Genomic DNA, 17,628 nt, shown 5'->3' with positions numbered 1-17,628 from the left:
AAAAAAAAAAAAAAAAAAAAAAAAAAAGCATTGGAAATAGAGCAGACCATATGGAAGAATTAGTGAGCTTATGTTTTAATAATATTTATATTTTTTATTTATATATTTTCATGTATATTTATAATATTTATATAAGCTTCAAACTGTACATTTTTATGACATTTCTTAAAAAACCGAGTTTACCAATCCTGTTTAAAATTGCGTCAAAAAAAATAATAAAATACCTAGGAATAAACCTAACCAACGAAATGAAAGACCTACACGCTGAGAACTATAAAACACTGATAAAGGAGATAGAAGATGATTCAAAGAAGTGGAAAGATGACCCATGCTCTTGATCAGAAGAATTAATATTGTTAAAATGGTGTACTACCCAAAGCAATCTACAGATATAATGCAATCCCTATCAAATTACCCATGACATTTTTCACAGAACTAGAACAAATAATCCTAAAATTGACATGGAACCACAGAAGACCCAGAACTGCCAAAGCCATCCTGAAGAAAAAGAACCAAGCCAGAGGCATAACCCTCCCAGACTTCAGACAATACTACAGTAATCAAAACAGTGTGGTGTCGGCACAAAAACAGACATATGGATCAATGGAACAGAACAGAGAGCCCAGAAATAAGCCCACACACCTATGGTCAATAAATCTTCAATAAAGGAGACAAGAATATACAATGCAGAAAAGACAGTCTCTTCAGCAAGTGATGTTGGGAAAGCTGGACAGCTACATGTAAATCAGTGAAGTTAGAACACACCCTCTCACCATGCACAAAAATAAACTCAAAATGGCTTAAAGACTTAAACATAGATAGGTCACCATAAAACTCCTAGAAGAGAGCATAGACAAAACATTCTCTGACATAAATTGTACCACTGTTTTCTTAGGTCAGTCTCCCAAGGCAATAGAAATAAAAATGAAAATTAAAAAATGGGACCTCATCAAACTTACAAGCTTTTGCACAGTGAAGGAAACCATAAACAAGACGGAAGGACAACCTACAGAATGGGAGAAAAATCTCTGCAGCCTATGCAACTAACGAGGGCTTAATTTTCAAAATATACAAATGGCTCATACAATTCAACAACAAAAAAACAAACAACCCAATCGAAAAATGGGCAGAAGACCTAAAGAGACATTTCTCCAAAGAAGACATACAGGTGGCCAATAGGCACATGGAAAGATGCTCAACATCACTGATTATTAGAGAAATGCAAATCAAAACTACAATGAGGTACCACCTCACGCCTGTCAGAATGGCCATGGTTAAAAAGTCTACACATAACAAATGCTGGAGAGGGTATGGAGAATAGGGAACCCCCCTACACTGTTGGTGGGAATGTAAATTGGTACATCCACGATGGAAAACAGTACAAAGGTTCCTCAAAAAATTAAAAATAGAGTTGCCATATGATCCAGCAATCCCACTCCTGGGCATATACCCAGACAAAACTATAATTCGAAAAGATACATGCACCCCTGTGTTTATAGCAGCACTATTTACAATAGCCAAGACACGGAAGCAATCTAAGTGCCCATCAACAGATGAATGGATAAAGAAGATGTGGTACATATATACAATGGAATATTACTCAGCCATAAAAAAGAATGAAAGAGTGCCATTTGCAGCAACATGGATGGATCTAGAGATTATCATATTAAGTAAGTCAGACAAAGACAAATATATGACATCACTTATATGTGGCATCTTTAAAAAATGATACAAATGAACTTCTTTACAAAACAGACTCACAGACAAGGAAAACAAATTTATGGTTACCAAAGGGGAAAAAAGGGTTATGGGATTAACAGATACACACCACCATGTATAAAATAAACAACAAGGACCTCCTGTATAGCACAGGGAACTATATTCAATATGTTGTAATAACCTATAATGGAAAAGAATCTGAAAAAACATTACACATATACACATATATATATAAAAGCGAATCCGTTTACACCTGAAACTAACACAATATTGTAAATCAACTATATACTTCAATAAAAAGTAGACTTTTTTGAAACACTGGGTTTATTTGGAGAACACCCAGTTATAGATCTGGCCCCAACACACATGGATACAGCTACAGGCATTCAACTCAAGAGCAAGTTTGAAATACCTGGAATTTTCTGAGGTCACTCAGGGTGCAGTTTGGGTCTCCAGCCCCTCCTGCGTTGAAAGAATAGATTTGAAATAAACATCATCAATACAGTGACGCGCATGACCAAGAAACAGGCCTTGGGCTACTTCAGTGCTGACATTCTACACTACCACTTGGACTTTTTGTGCTTAAAAATTCTCAACTCCAGAACAATCTAAAAGCCTTTAGAATAAATCCCAAAGGAACTGAGGCATAAATGGCTTTTCAGTTTCTGGACTGTAGTATGTAATGCAATTTGGGTGAATCTCTGTCAAACGTAGCCCTAGGCTTAAGGCTTTCCCTACTCATACAGCTGCTGCTTCATGAAAGCAATCTGGAAAGTAAAGCTAATAAAACTTGTTCATATATATGTGATGGATTAAATAAACGTGGAAGAGAAGTTACATCTCCCTTTCCAAAGAACCCCAGTAATTTATGCAGATGCTCCCAAGTGGGGGAGGCAGAGCATGAATCCCTCTCCTTGGGCCTGGGCTGCACACGGCGACTTCCTTCCAGAGAGATCAGGATGGAAATGGAGACAGGAGTGAACCACACAGGGCAGGAAACTGACCAGGCTACCGCACACAGATGATCACGGCTGACATCAACAGTCATAAATTACATGGATACAATGGGCCCTTCTGACCAGAGGGTCCCTCTGTGACCTTGGTTTGGGGAGCCCTCAGCTCATCACGGACCCAGCAAAGGCAGCTTCTTCATTCTATGAAGCTGGCCTGCAGGCCGGGGACCCCCAACCCCCTGGTCCCCTGTGTATTTCCGCTTTCTCTGGAACCTTCCGCCCAGTCTGCATCTCTCCCAGCCTCACCGGCAGTTCTCCGGTTGCCAGGCATGCCTTCTTTCTTCCCTCCCGTCAGCTCACGTCTCCACTGCAGGGAGGCTCAACCCCTCGCAGGAGGAAGGTGTAAAAGGGTCAAGGTCATGGAGATGAGGGGAGATCTGGGGAGAGACTTGTTGGAGGGCCGAGTCTGTTTCCCCGGGATGAGAGGGGGGAGCCTGCCTCCGACCTCAGGGCCTGGGGGTTTGGGGCTACAGTGCCCCTCCGAGAGCTCCAGCCAATGGCCACGTCACACATGCCACAGCTGAGGTGTGAGGGCAGCGGAGCGGGCTCTGCTCCCAGCGGTCACCACCCTGCCACCCAGCAGCCCGTCAGAGGAAGAGGATCTGGGACAGGATTCAGGACACACCCTGGGCGCAGCCGCCTGGAATCACACTGAGTCTCCCCAGGGCCCCACGGCAACAGGCTGCAGGGCATCAGCCAGCCCAGGGCAGGCAGTGCCCAGTCAGGGGAGTTGCAGGGGCCAAGGAGGCCTCCCAAGGATGCGCAGAGGTGACCATGAGATCAAAGTCAGCTCAAAACATGGGCCAGGCCCAGATGACCTGAAGCCAGCGTGCTTCCCATGGGACGCCGAACAGCAGCCTTCAAAGACGTCCAGGTCCTAATTCCCAGAACCTGCGGGGATATGTGAGCTGACATGGCAAAGGGAACTTTGCAGATGTGATTACATTAAGGGTGTTGAGATGGGAGATGATCCTGGATTATCCAGGTGGGCCCAGTGTCATCACAGGTCCTTATAAGAGAGAGCAGGACAGGACTTCCCTGGTGGCGCAGTGGTTAAGAATCTTCCTTTCAATGCAGGGGACACAGGTTCAATCTCTGGTCCGGGAAGATCCCACATGCCGCGGAGCAACTAAGCCTGTGCGCCACAACTACTGAGCCTGCACTCTAGAGCCCGCGAGCCACAACTACTGAGCCTGCGTGCCGCAACTAGTGAAGCCCACGCGCCTAGAGCCCGTGCTCCGCAACGAGAAGCCACCGCAATGAGAAGCCCACGCACAGCGACGAAGAGTAGCCCCCGCTCTCCACAACTAGAGAAAGACCGCGCGCAGCAACAAAGACCCAACGAAGCCAAAAATAAATAAATTTATTTTTTTAAAAAAGGAGAGCGGGAGTGTCAGAGTCAGACAAAGAGATGTGATGATGGGGGGAGGGGAGAAGAAGGAGGGAGGGAGGGAGGGACTGGAAGATGCTATGCCTACTGGTTTGAAGATGAAGGATTTCTAGAACCTGGAAAAAAGGGAAGGAATTCTTGATTTCAGACTTCTGACTTTCTGAACTGTAGGAGAATAAGTGAATGTCTTGAGCCCCTAAATCTGTGGTAATTTGCTCCAGCAGCAATGGGAAATGAATAAACTGTCATCCGTCAAGTAAAAACTTTCTGCCTACCTACCACCTCTCCTCCCTCCTCCACGAGCCTGGAAGGGACTGAAATAGGATGGACAGACGCAGCAAATAAAGATACAAGACGCCCCGTTAATTCTGAATTTCAGATAAACAATGAATAGTTCTTTAGTATGGATAGTCCCAAATATTGCATGGGACATACTTATACTGACAAGAAATGATCTGTTTTTCAGCTGAAATACATATTTAACTGGATACTGTGGCTGTACCTGGCAGCCCTAGCCACAGACAGCAGCTGTAGGGGAAGAAAAGAGCAAAGAAGAGGAAAACTGCCCTCTCCCTGACACCCACGGCAAGTGCTCCAGGGGAGAAGAGAGATTTAATATTGAATCAAGCCCCAAACTTTATTAGCTAGGACTGGACACTTTTAATTCATGAATTGGGACCACTTTCAATCTAAAGTGACCCTGGGACCTAATTTCCTAAGAATGGAGAGAAAAAACCACAGGAAACATCTGGGCTTTTCATCCAAGGATGAGAAAGTGGCTCCCTCCCTCCATCACACTGAGAAGGTTGGAGGGACAGCAGGAAATAAAGCTGCTGCACCTGCCGGGCTGGCTTGGACCAGTGACAATGGGATGGATTAGCTCCGTCTCCCGCCCAAGGTAATGGTGCAGATGGATGTTGGCTGCGATGACGAGTCCTGTGTTTGCTCTGCACGTTCCCCACTGGATGTGGAGCCAGTGCAGGGCCGGAAGCAGGCCTATCCCATTCCCCAAGCCCAGTCTGTGCCCCTGCGTTTCTGAGGAGACCCGACACAGCTAATATAGCCGTGTGCCCACAAGGTGGCGCTCACGGTCACTGCAAAACAATTTGCTCCGGTCACTGTTGTCACAAAAAAATATTTTACAATAGTTTTAGATTTACAAGCTCGTTGAGAATAGGATACAAAGAGCTCCTGTGTGTCCCAGACCGAGCTTCCCCTGTGATTAACGTCTTACATTAGTGTAGAACATTTGTCAGCACTGATGAACCAATACTGATCCCACATTACATTTAGTCATCGTATCTCTTTAGGCATCTCTGGGCTCTGACAGTTTCTCAGACTTTTCCTGGTTAGTAGTGACCTGGGTAGGTGTTCTGTAAGGTGCCTCTCTACTGGGATTTGTCTGAGGTTTTTCTCACGATTAGACTGGAGTTGGGATTTGGGGGATGAGGACCCCAGAGGTCCAGTGCTCTCTCATCGCAGGCCCCAAGACCCCTCACTGCTGGTGTTGGCCTTGACCACCTGGCTGAGGTCAGTCCCGTCCAGCTTCTCCTCTCTACACGTGCTCCCCTTTTCCATAATGAGCTCCTTGGATCATGTGTTTTTTTTAAGTTTTTTTTTTTTTTTTTTTGGATGCACGGCTTGTAGGATCTCAGTTCCCCTGACCAGGGGTTGAAATGTGGGCCATGGCAGTGAAAGCCTGGAATCCTAACCACTAGGCCACTGGGGAACTCCCAAAGGTTTCCTTTTTTAAATCATTTCGTGTCACCCCTGGTTCAGTTAGGACAGTGGGGGTGGGTGTGAGAAGAGGGGGCGGGGGGTGCCCCTCACATGGCGTGAGAAATAAGTGGAGACATGCATCCCAGGGTGTACAAAGGTTGGAGTCTAGGACAGTTACTCGGGGTTCTTGCCTCTTCCCACCTCGCCGATGATCCAAGTAAACCTCCATCAGTGTCCTCGAAGGGGTCACAGGAGAGGGCGGCCAGGGAGAGCGGTGGGAGAGGGGACCCTGTCACGCTGCCCTGGGAGCAGCACGAGGATGCGGCGTCCCAGGAGTGCGGCACCGCGCATGCGCCCCACACACACCCCGGCGCCGCAGCAGGTGCTCAGAATGGAGACCGGTGCCCCCAACCCGCCCCCCACCCCACTCCACCCAGGCCAGCCTCCCTGCGGCCTCCACACCCTGGACCTGGACATCCCTCCACCTATGGGGTCAGGGGCACACCGACTCCCCAGCTCAGGGCCTTTGTAAGGGCCCTTCCACTCTGCCCAGGACAGGTGTCCCACTTTCTCCACTCCCTCACCTTCAGGCCTCGGCTCAGATCCCACCTCCCAGAGACCTTCCTGCCTCCACCCCCCATCCCTACCCCAGATGCCTCGATGAAGTGGAGCAGAGAGGGTGATGTCCCCTGAAGACAGTACAGGGTTCAAGGATCGTGTGGGAAAACCTAACCTGGCCAGCAGGGAAGACCCCAAGGATGAGCCCTGAGGCTCCGGAGGGGGGATGGGGGTTTACGCCCCCCCAGCCATTGACCACCCCCCCACCGGGCTTAAATTCTGCAGGTGATTCCTGTGGCCACCCCGGGGGCACACACAGCCTCCTTCACGGTATCTTGTGAGCCAGGCGCTCTGCTCTGAGGGGTTAGTTACATTCTGGTTTTGCAATAAGTGTCTGGGAGGTCAACCCAGCATTTCTCACCACCATAAAGCTCTGTTTTTCTGCTTTTGTGGTGCACGGTCTTTTTCTTCTTCTCTAAAACCATAAAAGATGCCAAATCACACACACACCCCGCCCCCATTGCTGAGATCCAGTGGTGCACACCCTCAGTTAGAAGCGCCTTGGGGGCTGGGCTGAGCGAGGCCCCTGCAGCGGCCTGCTCACCCCTGCTCACCTGTGTGTCAAGGGGGTCGCCTTATAAGGTGAAAAGCAGCTGCCCGCCCCGCCCGCTGCGGGTTCAGCCCAGGGCTCAGAAAGGAAGTCCTGAGTTTCGCAAGAAGCTCTGCACCGATCTTTGCAGGTCTGGCCTCCAAGCCCCCAGCCAGCTTGCTACAGGGTATCTCAGGGTATCTGTTAACAACCAGGAGTTAGGTGCCAGAGACGCACGGGGACATGGTCCTACTTCCTTTTCAGCAGTTAAAACCAGAAGAGATGCTTGGGCATTCATTGCCCGGGGAGGCCAACAGCTAGCAGACAGAGGCAGGAGGGCATTATAACATTAGGGGAACCAGATGAAGCTGCAGTTTGGGGTTTCAAATATGACAATACTAGTAAATGTCAGCTCTAGTGAACCATGGGCCAGGCCTGAACCAAGTACCCGACACGCAGTATCTCATTTAACGCTCATAACAGCTGGGTAGGATAAGTACCACTATTAGTCCCACTTTGCAGATAAGGAAAACTAAGGCTCAGAGGAAGGCAGTAACTTATCTAAGGTAAGATAAGTAGCTTTTCTACCAGACAACCAGCAAGTGGGAGAGACTGAAGAGGCCTCCAGGAATCCCCCTCTGAGAAGGATCGCTGTTCACGGGCCACGTGTGGCTACCAAGCCTTTGAACTGGTCCCAGCTGCGATGTGCTGTGAGTGTGGAACACGCACCAGAGTTCAGAGACTTGGTTGCATCTTTAAATTTTAAGTTAAAAAAATCTGAACTGTAAAATATCTCCAAATTTTTCAGCTTCATTTTGAAATCACTATAGATTCATGGGAAGTTGCAAAGATAGTACCCAGAGGTCCCTTCACTCAGTTTCACATGGTGACATCTTATGTAATTATCATAATTATTGTACAGTATCAAAACCAGGAAACTGATGCTCATGCCCCAGGCAGTTTCAGAGACTCTGGGGTGGGGCCCAGAAAGCTGTGTTTGAAGGAGCACCCCCCTCGTGATTCCCGTGCACCTCAAGTTTGAGAACAAGCCTCAGAGAGGTGTGGGCCCCGATCTCGGTGTGCATTTAACAGCCTCCATCCGAACCAGCCGGTGGGAGTTTTAAGAACCATCAGCGAAAAGAAGCAAAACCCATCACTAGCCACAAACCAGATATTTTCTTCCTGACCTCCTAACCAACATCCCCCCTCTAACTCTGGTTCCCAATTTCTTTTTTTTTTTTTTTCCCGATACGCGGGCCCCTCACTGTTGCGGCCTCTCCCGTTGCGGAGCACAGGCTCCGGACGCGCAGGCTTAGCGGCCATGGCTCACGGGCCCAGCCGCTCCGCGGCATGTGGGATCTTCCCGGACCGGGGCACAAACCCGTGTCCCCTGCATCGGCAGGTGGACTCTCAACCACTGCGCCACCAGGGAAGCCCCCCACTTTCTCTGTTAATTAACTTGTTGGTTGAAATATTCACACACCAACACAGTAACAATTTCAAACAGTCCAAGCGAGGAAGGAAATCTCACCACAGTTCCCAGTCCTTCTCCCCAGAGGCCACCACGGCCAGAAGCTTCTGGTGGATATTCCCAGACCTCTGCTATGAATCCACCTTCACAGCCATCCATTTCCCTTAAACCCACACTCCGGCAGCCGACCGCACTTTCGTACCTCTCCTTCCTCTACTTAATCATGAAGCCACACAAGCCTCTGTTTTCATTACATGCCACTGTCTGAGAACACTGTCTGAGCGGATTTAAGCCAATTCGCCACGGATGAGCATTTCCGTTGCTCCCCAACTTTTAGTTCTATGTGTGATGTTACATTTAACACGCTTCTGCATATACCTTTATACCAACGGCCGAACACTAAGGTCTCCAGATTTGTGGATTTCACAGATGAATTAAAAACACCAAGGGGCTGATACGAGGCTGCCTGCTTCTTATTTATCGACAAGGATGTTAAAAAAAAAAAAAGTAATGCCACTTATCATCACCTCTGTTCCATAAAGTAAAACCACTTTAACACCGAAATCTTAGCAAGACAAGATTTTTTTAAGAGGCAAAAAAAAAATGACGTGCTTTGCTTCGTAGAAGATTCGCATTTCTCAGTTACTACAGACCTGCAGTAACTTCCTCCTGGAATGGTTTTCAACACGATGCTTCGAGGGAAGAAGGGATCCAGGATTGCACACGTGCACTCAACCCACCAACGTCCCCAAGGGCGTCGTTTTGTAAAGAGAGGCTCCAGCAGGTGCCCGCATCCCGCTCTCAGTGCCGCCCTGCTGTCCCAGGTGTCTCTCTAGTGCAGAATGAGCCTTCTGTCCTCATGAGGAAGGGCCAAGTGAGTTGCTCGGGGAAGGTAATTCCAAGCACGTGCCTGATGAGATTTTTGAGACAGCTGGATTTCATTCTCAAAGAACTCCTTTGGCAGGTCCTCATTCACTCAGCTCTAGCTGATGAAGCCAACTGCTCCGTAATTCAATTGCCTGGTCTCTACTATCCAGGTGTTAAATTGGCTAGAAAACAGGATGGCGGTCTGACCCCGCCCCCCGCACCTCCTGGAGAGCACGCCATTGCACACCTCCTATGAGTGTTTGCAGAGGGATCCTGCGGATGTCTCCTAAACTGGGCCCATCGATGCCTGGTGAGGGCAGCAGAAAGCATCACCTGGAAGCCAGAACCCAAGTTTCACCAGGTGACTCGCAGGCACCGGAAAGCTTGAGAAGGGCTGCCCAAGCCGAGCTCTGCAGAGACCCAGAAAGGCATGCATTCAGACAGCGTGAATTTGGGGGCAGTGAACTGTCAGACAGCTGCCTGTGCACCCCACTCTGCCGCCGTGTCTGTCTGTGGACACTGAGTAAGATGCCTCTCTCTCCCTGGTCCTCAGTTTCACCATCTGTAAAATGGGGGTAAGAATAAGAGCTGCCTCCCAGGAGTTGTTCTGATGATTAAATATGCTAATGAATGAAGGCATTTTGTCACAGGGCTTGGCACACAATAGGAGCTCAAAAAACATGGATGCTTTTTCCCTGGCCCCAATAAAGGGACTCTGACTCCCTCAGGGCCACTGTCTCCCCAGCCCTGACCACCCCCAGAAACCCACACGGTCCTGGGCACCTTAAATTCAGTGGTTGTAAGGCTGTCCTGGGGAGGTGGTTAAACATGCAGATGTGGTGCGTGGTCCCAGAGAGGCTGACTCTGCAGGTCAGGAGTGGGGGCCTGGGACATCTCCATCCTGGCACACGTGGTCCAGGGAGCACTCACAGACCCACTATCCTCAGGCCTCGCTGCCCGGGGTGGTCCTTGGGCCTGCAGCGTCACCTGGGGGCCTGTTAGAAATGCAGGACCTCAGGCCGCCCCGACTATTAACTCAGGATCTGCATGTTAACAAGACCCCCGGCAGACCCAGCATCGCCCAGGTTCAACCTGGTTCACTAAAGGCAAAATGCAAGGACACGGTCAATGTGGTGGCCTCCTGGGTTTGGGCCTCCCAGGCCTCCAAGCCCACCTATTCTTCATAAGACAGGTGTTAGCTATCATCCTCCAGTGTTCAAGCTCGATTTTCCTGGAATGGGTCTTGTAACTATTACTTCCTGGAGCTGCTGTAATGAAGCACCACAAACTGTGGGGCTCAGAACAATAGAAATGTGTTCTCTCACAGTCCCAGAGGTCAGAATCCAAAATCAAGGTGTCGGCAGGGTGGGTTCCCTCCGGGGCTCCGAGGGACAGACCGTCCCAGGCCTCCTCTAGCTTCTGGTGGCTGCCAGCAATCCTGGGCATTAGGGACCTCGTAGACGCATCGGTGCAGTCTCCGCCTGCATCACCACACGGCCTTCCTGAGGCTGTGACTTCTCTCATCAGGACACCCGTCATTGGATTCAGGGCCCACCCTAATCCAGGATGAGCTCCTCTCCAGGGCCTTAATTATATCTGCAAAGACCCTACTTCCAAACAAGGTCACGTGCCCAGGGCCCAGGTATGAGGGCTGGGACCTGCCTTTTTAGGGGGGCTGCCCATTCAGCCCCACAAAGGTCTGCTCTGTGGCTTACACCTCTGAGTATCTCAGCCTCTCTTCTCTGGAGGTTTTATGTTTAAGTCTCCACTCTCATCTGGGAGGAAGAAAGGCTGCATCCTCCTTTAAGAGGTTTCAGTTTCCGAGAGCTAATGGCGGAGGCTGGCTTCATCCCAGACAGGTGCCTCCAGCCTCAATGCCAGTGGCACCAGCGCCGATTGACACCCACCAGGAGTCTGAGGCTGGAGAGGAACTGCCAGGTGGCACTCCTCCCCCAGGGGTGGGGGCGTGGCCTTGAGACAGGGCCCCACCCACCAACCAGCAAATTTCACAAAATAAACTGGGGCACCCAGGAGAGGCCACCAGGGAAGGATCCGGCCCTAAATAAGAGCATGCTCATCTGGCGGTGCTTCCTGAAACACCTAACACCCGACACTGGAGGGTCTTGGAGTTGCTTTGATGAGACCCACCGACTGTGAGTGTCCCCAGGCCTCGGGGCTCAGGTGCTGGAGGTTACCTGAGCTGGGCCACGTGTGACACACACACTTGGACAGCACAGGCTGTTAGATCCAGAGCGTAGCTGAGTGGAAAGATCCAACTTCCCGTCGCTCTTGGTGTAGACCAGCGGCTCTCAGCCTAACCTGTCCTGTTCTAACCCTGTCCTGCAGTGGACTTTTGCCTCCAGAACCCACGCTCTTCAGGGCTACTCTGTCTGTGCTCCTGGGTTTGTGGTGGCCATGGGGGTGCACTGCTCACATCTCTCTCCAAGAGAGAACTCAGCAGCCTCCCTGCTCCCAGCCAAGGACAGACCTGGAGGAATGGGTCATTCCGGCCTCCTGGGGGGCTCCTCCATCACCTCACCTTCTCTCTGGGGCTCCCCATCAGCCGGGCCAAGACCCCTCTGTGCTGCCCTGCAGGCCGAGCCTCTTCCTTCTGCGTCTCCTTTCCCGGGTGTCAGACCCGCACCGTGGGTCTCCCCTCCTTCTCCCTCCCCACCGATCCATCACAGGTTTCCCACCCAATCAGGCTCTTGCACGTCTAATTCCAACCAGGCCTCTGAATTGGCACAGAGTTCAACTTGGCTTCTAGCTCAGGACCCGGCAGGTGGGTGGGTCCCCACATCCAGGAATGGGATTCGAGACACACATGGCCACAACATGACAAGTGTCCTCTGTGTGCATCTCTCTCCCCAAAGTCCCACCCCAAGCAGCAGCCGACCCTCTCTCTCCCTCCCCAGCACCCTTGCTCTCTCCCGTCCTTCTCTCCCTTTTAAACACCTGGTCTCCTCTTCCCTGCATCTTTCCGCTGTGCCCTTTTCTCATAGAAACATAACCCATTTCCCTGATCAGAGCTATAAAAACCTGAGAGATGTCAATCAGGCAATCCTGCCATCAGTCCCACTTGGAAGAGCAGAGAAGGACGTGCGTACTTTTTGTTAATATTTTCCGCATCCCATGGACACCAACTTCATAATTACAATAACTTGATAACTCGCTTTTTGAGTTACTGCTAAGCATCCCTTACTTTACATCGAGATGAAAGTTCAGGGAATTGCTGACCATTTGCCCAGAAGAACCTAAGGAAGGCCCCTCCTGACCAGCCAGTGGTCCCCAGACACTTTCAGGAGCTCTGTCTTAGGGGTGCCCCCATCGCCCCTCTCCCCAGCCCGACCTTGGAACTGACAGCACCCCACTCCCCACCCCACAAGCCTTGTGTGCAGAGAAGCACCTCAGCCCCAGGCTTGGGGAGGGCTCCCCCTCTCCTGCCGACCCCAAACTCCCTCCTGGCCTCCCTGCAGCCGCGTGGCCCCAGGGCTCTGCCTCCATCTTTTGTTCATCCGAACCGGCCAAGCTAAGAGCATAAGCAGATTCCATGCAAATCGCCCTCAGAGAGCACAGTCCGCCTTTGCCAGCCCCGCCAGTCCAAGAGGCTGCCCCGACCTTCCATAACCTCCCACTCCGGAAAGCCACGGGACACCCAGAGCGGGGGCGAGCGGCCCCAGCACATTCGCGGTGGAGGCCGAGGCCTCGGAGAACTTCGGGTGTGTTGCCTCTTTGGTCAGGACTGAAGAGTTCCCGATGCTCTTCTAAGGCCCACCAACCCCACCGTGGACATGACGAGCCCAGCCCCTCGGCAGCCCACAAGGTGGGAAACAGGGAGACAGAGGCCGCGCCATCAACGACCCAGAGGCTTTCCAGCGGTGCATGCGCCAGGCTCAGAGAAGCATGATTCTCCCTCTGAAGTTGTATTTGCCCGCGTGAATCTCAGATCGTTGGTTCCAAGGCAGAGGCTCTCAGGTTCAGTCCCTTGCTCTCTAGACCCAGTATTTCTCTGACTGCTCAGAGGAATCTTGTGGGGAGGACGACCCCTGATGTTGCAGGTGGGAGAAATGCCGCTCAGAAAGGTCTAGGAACTTGCCTAATGTCACACAGCTGGAAAGGGCAGCTTGCCTGGCCACCCAGGAACCGGCCAAAAGAATCTTCCAACAGAGCGCTGTTCTTTGAGCAAACATAGGTTTGTTGTTATTTTAAAATGTAACAACACCAAGCACACGTATCGTGCTCACAACCTGCCAGGTTCTGCTCTGAGCCCTTCACCGGCACTGTTTCATTTGATCATCTCGGAGGCAGGTTCAGGCATTAGGCAGGTTCAAGTATTACAGCTGAGAAAACCGAGGTACAGGAAGGTTAATGGACTCCCTCAAAATCACACAAGGAGGTCGGAGCTGGGATTTACACTCGGGCATGTGGTTCGGAATCAGTGAGCTTTAAATGCTGCCCTCTGCCACAGAGGAAAGAAAGGAAACACGAAAGAGAAGTGGGGTTGGCTCATGAACAGGATCAAAACTCACTGAATTTAAGGGCAGAAATCCCCTTGGCCTTTAGCGTCGAACAGCTTTTGTGATGAACCCACCGTCAAACAGAGACGGCAGAGCCTCCGGGTAAAGAGAGGCGGCCCAGGAGCCAAGCTCTGCAGATTCCCTAGCTGTGGGACCTGCGCCCGCGCTTTAGCTGGCCTCAGTTTCCCCATCTTTAAAATGTACATAATCACTTGATCACAAGTGTTGTGAAGGATAATACAACAGGACCAGGAGAAAGGGTCACAGAAGCATGCAACCTGGGCTTCCCTGGTGGCGCAGTGGTTAAGAATCCACCTGCCAATGCAGGGGACACGGGTTCAAGCCCTGGTCCGGGAAGATCCCACAGGCCGCGGAGCAACTAAGCCTGTGCGCCACAACTACTGAGCCCACGCGCCACAACTACTGAAGCCCGCGCGCCTAGAGCCCGTGCTCCGCAACGAGAAGCCACCGCAATGAGAAGCCCGCGCACCACGACGAAGAGCAGCCCCCGCTCGCCGCAACTAGAGAAAGCCCGCGCGCAGCAACAAAGACCCAACGCAGCCAAAAATAAAATTAATTAATTAAAAAAAAAAAAGAATGTGACCTGGTCAGGGAGGGTGGGAGCTTAGGAGATGGACAGTAAGGAGAGAGGACAAATCAGGCCAGGCTGCAGGAAAGTATGGTCATGGTCCGGCAGCAGCAGTGAGGTCTCAGGGTCTGTTAGAAATGCAGGATCTCACCCCCCACCCCCAGACTTGCCAAACCAGAATCTACAGTTTAGCAAGATCCTCCAGGAAATGTGTATGCACGTTAAATTCTGAAAAGTCCTGCCCTGCCTCATGAGATTCTTGTTTGGAGTCAAGAAAATCTAAAGTTCTTGGTACCTTATTGGCTTCGATAAAGGTCAGCTCCTTCCCCCGCTCCACCCTCCGCCAGCAAGCGATCACGATGGCCCTAGGGAGCCTGAGGTGAACAACAGCTGCCCAGTGCCTGCACTTCACATACACAATTTCATTTCACCCTCAGGTGAAGGAGAAATACTGTCACCATGTTACAGATGAGGAAGCAGACGCTCAGAGAGAGAGAGGTCACTTGACTTGCCCCCGTTCCCTGGGGCCGAGGCAGGCGGGGGACCAAGTCTGTCTGATGCCCCAGCCCTTTTTCTAACCATTGCGCTCTCTTGCCATGTCACTCAGCCTGCACCGTTTGGAACCCTGGGCTTGCGTGCTGCGTTTCCAAGAGCCACCCCCGGGCCCGCTCTCCCTCCCCTCCTCCATCCTCGGCTTCCAGGAGCCGGGAGAGGCGTCACCTCCCGGTGTGAAGACGGCCCCCCGGGGACCAGCTGGGAAACTCTGGACAAACGCGCTGTCCGAGCAGACAAACCAGAACAGGAACAAAGAAACGCAACAATGTTACCGACTTGCAAATTTAGGAGCACTCTGGACTCTGCCGGGTTTGCATTTTTGGCACAGCGATCTTTTGCCCACTCTGCTGGCTGAAGTCACTCCGTTCTGATTCCCTCATTTGGGGCGCAACCAGAACAGTCACCGGGACAGTGAATGGGATGCAAGCAGTGACCTTTCCAGAAAAGAACGGCCAGTCGCCTCTGCATTCCTGAGAGGAATTCCCCAGGAGCGACTGAGGACCTCGGAACCAGCTCTGGAAGCATGCCCCTCCACTGCTTACAATCTCCTTCTCTACTTGGGAGTTCTGGTTTCTGGCAGCATGCACACACTTGGTTTCCCTTCCAGGGGCGAGGCCCTGCTCCAGGGTACCCCAGCAGTTTCCTGGCTTCAGTGGCAGGAGGAGAGGCGGGTGTGGGTTCTGACCATCTCCCCCTCATCGGAGGGATGTCAGAGCCAAGGGCCAGGAGTGGGAAGGAAGCCACCGGGCTGAGCGGCTGCTGGAAACACTCAATGCGGATGCTGCACCGAGAATGGGATCTTTTTGCTGAAATAACATCACAGAAACAAAAAAGCAAGAAATCACACACACCCATTGCGGTGAGGGTTCCCAGACCACACCCACATTCAGAGACTCACTGAAAGAAGTCACAAGTTTCAGCACAGAGCCATTTCCACGGCAAAGCTGTATTTACAGCAGCAGAGTCAGGATACACAGCCGGATCAGAAGGCAAAGACCCACAACTGGATGTTATCGCCTGAATGTCTGTGTCCCCTCAGAATTCGTTATGTTGAAGCCTTAACCCCCAAACGTGACAGCAGCTGGGGATGGGCGTTTGGGGGTGTAGATGGGAAGGGAATACTTGAACTCACAAAGGAGAACGAGAAGAGGATTCAGTTAATTCCTCAGTTCATTAAACATAGCGGCAGACACCAGGAGAGGGGATGTGCACCTGCATTACTGAGAGGTGCCCATGGTGCTTTGCAGCCCCGCTCTGCGCACGGCTGATGGGGCCCCCCTCCGCTGCACTGGGCGAAGGGATGGTTCTCTTTGCGCTGATCTGATCCAGACTCCCCCTCTTCAGTGTCACACACTGTGGTGGCCCCGTTTGGGGTCCTCAGGCTGCACTGCTCTGCCCTCGGCGCGTTCCTCCCCCGGACCTCGGGCTCTGTCTGCACTTGGCCGGCAGGAGGGAATGTAAAGGAGTTTGCTCGCAGCTCCCATCCCACCCCAGGGCTCCCTGCTAGATGTCTTTTCCTTCATTTTATCCCTGGACCCTTTTCTGTCCATTCTGGTTTCCTGGTCCGTGGCTGCCCTCTTTGATGCAGTTCTGGGAAGAATTTTGAAATACCTTTTGTTCAGGTGGGAAGACCACCTTTCCGGCCGGGTCTGTCTGTCTAGCTCAAGACTCTCTGGGTTGCAGGTAACACGAACCCAGGGCCGGCTCCCAGGGGCCCACAACCTGCATAGTCACAGCACAGGGCCTGGCTTAGAAGGGTCCCCATTTGGTTCCACGCCCTGCCGTCACCAGCTTGAAATTCTCAATAATGTTTGAACAAGGGGGCCCTACGGGTGCCTTGTGCACTAAGGCCCCAGCATTATGTGGCTGATCCTGCATAAAGCCATTCTAGAAACTTGAATTGCCAAAGGAGATTTAGGGGAAGGTCAGGGCGTGTCTCAGAGAACCCAAAGGCACGCATGTGCTTAGGTGTCACAGTGCTGGAAGCAGGGCCTGGAAAACGGAAAGGAGGTCTCTCTCGCTTTAGCTCCCCCGCCCCTGCCTCCCCCTTGAGCTCCCCTTCTCCACCCCTGCTTATTCTCTCTCTGAGCGGCTGCCAGCCCCACCCAGGATTTCACCTCCTCTGTTCCAGAATCAGCCCTGATGGCGTTTCAAGGGGCAGAGATGCTGACTGGCCCAGCGCGGATCGGGTGTCCAGCCTTCGTGCAATCAGTTCTGGCCCAGGGGACAGGGTCCAGCGGAAACCAGAGTCAGCAGTTGGCAAGAGACAAATCTGCCCTGAAGCTTCCCGTGACACTTGGTCAGCAGCCCCCTGGCTGCCGCCACCCGGAACTTACGGCTTAAGCACCGGGCGTTCTCTCTCCCAGGAGCTTCACTCCTAGGCGGGAGCTCCTCTAAGCCTATTCGGTGATTGATTAGCCGATCTTTGACCTTAAGTCCATTTCCAGCTGAGCTATTGATTGGGGCAAACCATCTCCCCTCCTGTCATTTTCTTTCTCCTCCCGTTTAAAAACAAACCAAAGTGAAATAAAGAAAACTTCTCATAGAGGCCGGAAGGCTGTGAAATGGCTGGTCTGGAAAGGAGCTACACACACACACACACACACACACACACACACACACACACACACACACACACACA

General features: G+C 51.6%; 1 protein-coding gene across 2 annotated transcripts in view; it reads right to left on the bottom strand.

The window, feature by feature from the left end:
* MEAK7 (MTOR associated protein, eak-7 homolog) overlaps nucleotides 1-17,628 on the bottom strand; it is a 66,326-nt gene that overhangs the window by 41,315 nt on the left and 7,383 nt on the right. The window contains exon 2 of one of the 2 annotated variants that reach the window (XM_029206976.1): nucleotides 2,132-2,181. The exons of the other annotated variant lie outside the window; for it this stretch is intronic. The gene's annotated coding sequence lies outside the window, so the exon portion shown is untranslated. The remainder of the gene's footprint in view (nucleotides 1-2,131; nucleotides 2,182-17,628) is intronic. 2 annotated transcript variants of the gene reach the window in all.

Source organism: Monodon monoceros, unplaced genomic scaffold, assembly GCF_005190385.1.
Source record: "Monodon monoceros isolate NGI ecotype Baffin Bay Population unplaced genomic scaffold, NGI_Narwhal_1 Super_Scaffold_10, whole genome shotgun sequence".
Classification (NCBI taxonomy): domain Eukaryota; kingdom Metazoa; phylum Chordata; class Mammalia; order Artiodactyla; family Monodontidae; genus Monodon; species Monodon monoceros.
The sequence above is the reverse complement of the archived record's forward strand: the minus strand, read 5'-3'. Positions and strand labels throughout refer to the sequence as shown.